The sequence below is a fragment of the Salvelinus alpinus genome, chromosome 3 (assembly GCF_045679555.1).
Source record: "Salvelinus alpinus chromosome 3, SLU_Salpinus.1, whole genome shotgun sequence".
Lineage (NCBI taxonomy): Eukaryota > Metazoa > Chordata > Actinopteri > Salmoniformes > Salmonidae > Salvelinus > Salvelinus alpinus.
The window spans coordinates 102574609-102583428 of NC_092088.1; positions in this window are offsets into that span (position 1 = coordinate 102574609).

Sequence of the window (8820 nt, forward strand, 5' to 3'; positions counted from 1 at the left end):
CCGCTACAGACACATCATATAACCCACCACTACAGACACATCATATAACCCACCACTACATCATATAACCCACCACTACAGACACACCATATAACCCACCACTACAGACACATCATATAACCCACCACTACAGACACATCATATAACCCACCACTACAGACACATCATATAACCCACCACTACATCATATAACCCACCACTACAGACACATCATATAACCCACCACTACAGACACATCATATAACCCACCACTACAGACACATCATATAACCCACCACTACATCATATAACCCACCACTACAGACACATCATATAACCCACCATTACAGACACATCATATAACCCACCACCATTACAGACACATCATATAACCCTCCACTACAGACACATCACATAACCCACCGCTACAGACACATCATATAACCCACCACTACAGACACATCATATAACCCACCACTACATCATATAACCCACCACTACAGACACACCATATAACCCACCACTACAGACACATCATATAACCCACCACTACAGACACATCATATAACCCACCACTACAGACACATCATATAACCCACCACTACATCATATAACCCACCACTACAGACACATCATATAACCCACCATTACAGACACATCATATAACCCACCACCATTACAGACACATCATATAACCCTCCACTACAGACACATCATATAACCCACCACTACAGACACATCATATAACCCACCACTACATCATATAACCCACCACTACAGACACATCATATAACCCACCATTACAGACACATCATATAACCCACCACCATTACAGACACATCATATAACCCTCCACTACAGACACATCATATAACCCACCACTACAGACACACCATATAACCCACCACTACAGACACATCATATAACCCACCACTACAGACACATCATATAACCCACCACTACAGACACATCATATAACCCACCACTACAGACACATCATATAACCCACCACTACAGACACATCATATAACCCACCACCATTACAGACACATCATATAACCCACCACTACAGACACTCCATATAACCCACCACTACAGACACACCATATAACCCACCACTACACCATATAACCCACCACTACAGACACACCATATAACCCACCACTACAGACACATCATATAACCCACCGCTACAGACACATCATATAACCCGCCACTACAGACACATCATATAACCCACCACTACAGACACATCATATAACCCACCACTACAGACACATCATATAACCCACCACTACATCATATAACCCACCACTACAGACACATCATATAACCCACCACTACAGACACATCATATAACCCACCACTACATCATATAACCCACCACTACAGACACATCATATAACCCACCATTACAGACACATCATATAACCCACCACCATTACAGACACATCATATAACCCTCCACTACAGACACATCATATAACCCACCACTACAGACACATCATATAACCCACCACTACATCATATAACCCACCACTACAGACACATCATATAACCCACCATTACAGACACATCATATAACCCACCACCATTACAGACACATCATATAACCCTCCACTACAGACACATCATATAACCCACCACTACAGACACACCATATAACCCACCACTACAGACACATCATATAACCCACCACTACAGACACATCATATAACCCACCACTACAGACACATCATATAACCCACCACTACAGACACATCATATAACCCACCACTACAGACACACCATATAACCCACCACTACAGACACATCATATAACCCACCACTACAGACACATCATATAACCCACCACTACAGACACATCATATAACCCACCGCTACAGACACATCATATAACCCACCACCATTACAGACACATCATATAACCCACCACTACAGACACATCATATAACCCACCACTACAGACACATCATATAACCCACCACTACAGACACATCATATAACCCACCACTACAGACACATCATATAACCCACCACTACAGACACACCATATAACCCACCACTACAGACACATCATATAACCCACCACTACAGACACATCATATAACCCACCACTACAGACACATCATATAACCCACCGCTACAGACACACCATATAACCCACCACTACAGACACATCATATAACCCACCACTACAGACACATCATATAACCCACCACTACAGGGACATCATATGTGTCTGTAGTGGTGGGTTATATGATGTCCCTGTAGTGGTGGGTTATATGATGTGATATCTGATATCTCCTCCATCAGCTCTACGTCACCCCATCATGCAGTTTAACCCTGATATCTCCTCCATCAGCTCTACGTCACCCCATCTAGACTGCAGGTCAACCCTGATATCTACTCCATCAGCTCTACGTCACCCCATCTAGACTGCAGTTCAACCCTGATATCTCCTCCATCAGCTCTACGTCACCCCATCTAGACTGCAGGTGAACCCTGATATCTCCTCCATCAGCTCTACGTCACCCCATCTAGACTGCAGTTCAACCCTGATATCTCCCTCCATCAGCTCTACGTCACCCCATCTAGACTGCAGGTCAACCCTGATATCTCCCTCCATCAGCTCTACGTCACCCCATCTAGACTGCAGGTCAACCCTGATATCTCCTCCATCAGCTCTACGTCACCCCATCTAGACTGCAGGTGAACCCTGATATCTCCCTCCATCAGCTCTACGTCACCCCATCTAGACTGCAGGTCAACCCTGATATCTCCTCCATCAGCTCTACGCCACCCCATCATGCAGGTCAACCCTGATATCTCCTCCATCAGCTCTACGTCACCCCATCTAGACTGCAGGTCAACCCTGATATCTCCTCCATCAGCTCTACGCCACCCCATCATGCAGGTCAACCCTGATATCTCCTCCATCAGCTCTACGTCACCCCATCTAGACTGCAGGTCAACCCTGATATCTCCTCCATCAGCTCTACGCCACCCCATCATGCAGGTCAACCCTGATATCTCCTCCATCAGCTCTACGTCACCCCATCTAGACTGCAGGTCAACCCTGATATCTCCTCCATCAGCTCTACGCCACCCCATCATGCAGGTCAACCCTGATATCTCCTCCATCAGCTCTACGTCACCCCATCATGCAGGTCAATCCTGATATCTCCTCCATCAGCTCTACGCCACCCCATCATGCAGGTCAACCCTGATATCTCCTCCATCAGCTCTACGCCACCCCATCATGCAGGTCAACCCTGATATCTCCTCCATCAGCTCTACGTCACCCCATCATGCAGGTCAACCCTGATATCTCCTCCATCAGCTCTACGTCACCCCATCTAGACTGCAGTTTAACCCTGATATCTCCTCCATCAGCTCTACGTCACCCCATCTAGACTGCAGGTCAACCCTGATATCTCCTCCATCAGCTCTACGTCACCCCATCTAGACTGCAGGTCAACCCTGATATCTCCTCCATCAGCTCTACGTCACCCCATCTAGACTGCAGGTCAACCCTGATATCTCCTCCATCAGCTCTACGCCACCCCATCATGCAGGTCAACCCTGATATCTCCTCCATCAGCTCTACGTCACCCCATCTAGACTGCAGGTCAACCCTGATATCTCCTCCATCAGCTCTACGCCACCCCATCATGCAGGTCAACCCTGATATCTCCTCCATCAGCTCTACGTCACCCCATCTAGACTGCAGGTCAACCCTGATATCTCCTCCATCAGCTCTACGCCACCCCATCATGCAGGTCAACCCGGATATCTCCTCCATCAGCTCTACGTCACCCCATCATGCAGGTCAACCCTGATATCTCCTCCATCAGCTCTACGCCACCCCATCATGCAGGTCAACCCTGATATCTCCTCCATCAGCTCTACGTCACCCCATCATGCAGGTCAACCCTGATATCTCCTCCATCAGCTCTACGTCACCCCATCTAGACTGCAGGTCAACCCTGATATCTCCTCCATCAGCTCTACGCCACCCCATCATGCAGGTCAACCCTGATATCTCCTCCATCAGCTCTACGTCACCCCATCTAGACTGCAGGTCAACCCTGATATCTCCTCCATCAGCTCTACGCCACCCCATCATGCAGGTCAACCCTGATATCTCCTCCATCAGCTCTACGTCACCCCATCATGCAGGTCAACCCTGATATCTCCTCCATCAGCTCTACGCCACCCCATCATGCAGGTCAACCCTGATATCTCCTCCATCAGCTCTACGCCACCCCATCATGCAGGTCAACCCTGATATCTCCTCCATCAGCTCTACGTCACCCCATCATGCAGGTCAACCCTGATATCTCCTCCATCAGCTCTACGTCACCCCATCTAGACTGCAGTTTAACCCTGATATCTCCTCCATCAGCTCTACGTCACCCCATCTAGACTGCAGGTCAACCCTGATATCTCCTCCATCAGCTCTACGTCACCCCATCTAGACTGCAGGTCAACCCTGATATCTCCTCCATCAGCTCTACGTCACCCCATCTAGACTGCAGGTCAACCCTGATATCTCCTCCATCAGCTCTACGTCACCCCATCTAGACTGCAGGTCAACCCTGATATCTCCTCCATCAGCTCTACGTCACCCCATCTAGACTGCAGGTCAACCCTGATATCTCCTCCATCAGCTCTACGTCACCCCATCATGCAGTTTAACCCTGATATCTCCTCCCTGTGTTTTAGATGTGGCTCAGATGACGGAACATTCCTCCATTCTACTTGGCAAGTGGTCAAAACTACACCGTTTCTTGCAAAGGGGGTCTGCGATACCTTATCCTCAATTCATGAGGCTGCGTTCCCTTTAGACCCGGAGGCCTGTCTACTGGGTACTAATTTTAATCTTAGGCAAAGCCATACTATAAAAGCGAACAGAAATATTGCTAGCGATTGCCAAGAAAATGTATTGCCTTGAAATGGAAATGGGATTCCCTCCTGCCAGTTGCAATGTGGTTATCGGAAGTTAATAATTGTATCCCACTGGAGAACATTACTTACAGCTTGAGGAATAAGTTAGAGACATTAAACAGAATTTGCCAACCCTTTATTTATTATGTGGAGAATCTCACATCACATTGATATGGAGAATCTCCCCTCACATTGATATGGAGGATCTCCCCTCACATCACATTGATATGGAGAATCTCCCCTCACATTGATATGGAGAATCTCCCCTCACATCACATTGATATGGAGAATCTCCCCTCACATTGATATGGAGAATCTCCCCTCACATCACATTGATATGGAGAATCTCCCCTCACATCACATTGATATGGAGAATCTCCCCTCACATTGATATGGAGAATCTCCCCTCACATCCCATTGATATGGAGAATCTCCCCTCACATCACATTGATATGGAGAATCTCCCTTCACATCACATTGATATGGAGAATCTCCCCTCCCCTCACATCATATTGATATGGAGAATCTCCCCTCCCCTCACATTGATATGGAGAATCTCCCATCACATCACATTGATATGGAGAATCTCCCCTCACATCCCATTGATATGGAGAATCTCCCCTCACATTGATATGGAGGATCTCCCCTCACATCCCATTGATATGGAGAATCTCCCCTCCCATCACATTGATATGGAGAATCTCCCATCACATCACATTGATATGGAGAATCTCCCCTCACATCCCATTGATATGGAGAATCTCCCCTCACATTGATATGGAGGATCTCCCCTCACATCACATTGATATGGAGAATCTCCCCTCACATCACATTGATATGGAGAATCTCCCCTCACATCACATTGATATGGAGAATCTCCCCTCGCATCACATTGATATGGAGAATCTCCCCTCACATTGATATGGAGAATCTCCCCTCGCATCACATTGATATGGAGAATCTCCCCTCGCATCACATTGATATGGAGAATCTCCCCTCACATTGATATGGAGAATCTCCCCTCACATTGATATGGAGAATCTCCCCTCACATCACATTGATATGGAGAATCTCCCCTCACATCACATTGATATGGAGAATCTCCCCTCACATTGATATGGAGAATCTCCCCTCCCCTCACATTGATATGGAGAATCTCCCCTCACATTGATATGGAGAATCTCCCCTCACATTGATATGGAGAATCTCCCCTCACATTGATATGGAGAATCTCCCCTCACATTGATATGGAGAATCTCCCCTCATATTGATATGGAGAATCTCCCCTCACATCCCATTGATATGGAGAATCTCCCCTCCCATCACATTGATATGGAGAATCTCCCATCACATCACATTGATATGGAGAATCTCCCCTCACATCCCATTGATATGGAGAATCTCCCCTCACATTGATATGGAGGATCTCCCCTCACATCCCATTGATATGGAGAATCTCCCCTCCCATCACATTGATATGGAGAATCTCCCATCACATCACATTGATATGGAGAATCTCCCCTCACATCCCATTGATATGGAGAATCTCCCCTCACATTGATATGGAGAATCTCCCCTCACATCCCATTGATATGGAGAATCTCCCCTCACATCACATTGATATGGAGAATCTCCCCTCACATCCCATTGATATGGAGAATCTCCCATCACATCACATTGATATGGAGAATCTCCCCTCACATCACATTGATATGGAGAATCTCCCCTCACATTGATATGGAGAATCTCCCCTCACATCCCATTGATATGGAGAATCTCCCCTCACATCACATTGATATGGAGAATCTCCCTTCACATCACATTGATATGGAGAATCTCCCCTCCCCTCACATCATATTGATATGGAGAATCTCCCCTCCCCTCACATTGATATGGAGAATCTCCTCTCGCATCACATTGATATGGAGAATCTCCCTTCACATCACATTGATATGGAGAATCTCCCCTCCCCTCACATCATATTGATATGGAGAATCTCCCCTCCCCTCACATCACATTGATATGGAGAATCTCCCTTCACATCACATTGATATGGAGAATCTCCCATCACATCACATTGATATGGAGAATCTCCCCTCCCCTCACATCCCATTGATATGAAGAATCTCCCCTCACATCACATTGATATGGAGAATCTCCCCTCACATCACATTGATATGGAGAATCTCCCCTCACATCCCATTGATATGGAGAATCTCCCATCACATCACATTGATATGGAGAATCTCCCCTCACATCACATTGATATGGAGAATCTCCCCTCACATCCCATTGATATGGAGAATCTCCCATCACATCACATTGATATGGAGAATCTCCCCTCCCCTCACATCCCATTGATATGAAGAATCTCCCCTCACATCACATTGATATGGAGAATCTCCCCTCACATCACATTGATATGAAGAATCTCCCCTCACATCACATTGATATGAAGAATCTCCCCTCACATCCCATTGATATGAAGAATCTCCCCTCACATCACATTGATATGGAGAATCTCCCCTCACATCACATTGATATGAAGAATCTCCCCTCACATCCCATTGATATGAAGAATCTCCCCTCACATCCCATTGATTGCATCACTGTATAATCCTCATGTTTCACACTTCATGTATAATATGTAGCTTACGGTGACCACATGATCCAATGTCTCATTCTTATCATTTTTGTTTTGAAATTTCTTAATTGGAAAATGCAACAAAAAATATATATAGATACAGTTGAAGTCAGAAGTTTACATACACTTAGGTTGGAGTCATTAAAACTTGTTTTTCAACCACTCCACACATTTCTTGTTAACAAACTATAGTTTTGGCAAGTCGGTTAGGACATCTACTTTGTGCATGACACAAGTAATTTTTCCAACAATTGTTTACAGGCAGATTGTTTCAATTATAACTTGTCACAACACAACTGATTGGCTCAAACGCATTAAGGAAATAAATCCACAAATGTACTTTTAACAAGGCACACATGTTAATTGAAATACATTCCAGGTGACCACCTCATGAAGCTGGTTGAGAGAATGCCAAGAGTGTGCAAAGCTGTCATCAAGGCAAAGAGTGGCTACTTTGAAGAATCTGAAATATATACTTGTTGGTTACTACATGATTCCATATGTGTTATTTCATAGTTGTGATGTCTTCACTATTATTCTACAATGTAGAAAATAGTACAAAATAAAGAAAAACCCTGAAATGAGTAGGTGTGTCCAAACTTTTGACTTGTACTGTGTGTATATACAGTGGGGAGAACAAGTATTTGATACACTGCCGATTTTGCAGGTTTTCCTACTTACAAAGCATGTAGAGGTCTGTAATTTTTATCATAGGTACACTTCAACTGTGAGAGACGGAATCTAAAACAAAAATCCAGAAAATCACATTGTATGATTTTTAAATAATTAATTTGCATTTTATTGCATGACATAAGTATTTGATCACCTACCAACCAGTAAGAATTCCGGCTCTCACAGACCTGTTAGTTTTTCTTTAAGAAGCCCTCCTGTTCTCCACTCATTACCTGTATTAACTGCACCTGTTTGAACTCGTTACCTGTATAAAAGACACCTGTCCACACACAATCAAACAGATTCCAACCTCTCCACAATGGCCAAGACCAGAGAGCTGTGTAAGGACATCAGGGATAAAATTGTAGACCTGCACAAGGCTGGGATGGGCTACAGGACAATAGGCAAGCAGCTTGGTGAGAAGGAAACAACTGTTGGCGCAATTATTAGAAAATGGAAGAAGTTCAAGATGACGGTCAATCACCCTCGGTCTGGGGCTCCATGCAAGATCTCACCTCGTGGGGCATCAATGATCATGAGGAAGGTGAGGGATCAGCCCAGAACTACACGGCAGG